This window comes from Rhincodon typus, chromosome 34 (genome assembly GCF_021869965.1).
Source record: "Rhincodon typus isolate 14 chromosome 34, sRhiTyp1.1, whole genome shotgun sequence".
Lineage (NCBI taxonomy): Eukaryota > Metazoa > Chordata > Chondrichthyes > Orectolobiformes > Rhincodontidae > Rhincodon > Rhincodon typus.
In genome coordinates, this window is record NC_063365.1 from 898,296 (window position 1) to 898,901 (window position 606).

General features: G+C 55.8%; 1 protein-coding gene across 1 annotated transcript in view; it reads right to left on the reverse strand.

Annotated features, from left to right (window-relative positions):
• Positions 1-606, reverse strand: part of dnajc9 (DnaJ (Hsp40) homolog, subfamily C, member 9) — a 26,584-nt gene that overhangs the window by 23,376 nt on the left and 2,602 nt on the right. The gene's annotated exons all lie outside the window — the stretch shown is intronic.

The following is a 606-nucleotide window of genomic DNA, read 5'->3' on the forward strand; positions in this document are numbered from 1 at the left end:
CCTCCCCCTCGTCTTCCCCCCCCCGCGTCTTCCCCCCCTTTCCCAGCTTTCTCTCTCTTCTTCCCTTTCACTTTCTTCCTTTTTCTCTCTCTCTCTCCCTCCTTGGTCATTCTCTCTGTTTATCCGCTGATTTCTCTCTCTCATTTCGCCATTACTCACTGTCCCTCTTTAGGTTAATTTCTCTTTTCCGCCCCCGCTCTCTCTCTCTCGGAGCTCAGTTCCTGAAGGCCGCTGTCCCTAGCCTGGGCCTCGTCTTCTCCCTTTCCCTCTCCGGGCTCCAGGCTGACGGAGCCCCCTGCTTCAGGTAAGAGCCAGGGCCCGGGATACGAAGTGTCCGAGTCCGCGAGAGAGAAATATTATTTCCGCAGGAGACGGCGCCGAGCCGCTCCTGGAAACAGACAGAAAGGCAGAGACCGAGAGACACGGAGGAGGCTGTGCACACCCTGACTCACTGTACACACCCTCATTTACTGTACACCCTCACTGTACTCAACCTCACACTGCACACCCTCACTGTACTCAACCTCACACTGCACACTCACTCACTGCATACCCTCACTGTACTCAACCTCACACTGCACCCTCAATCACTGCATGCCCTCACTG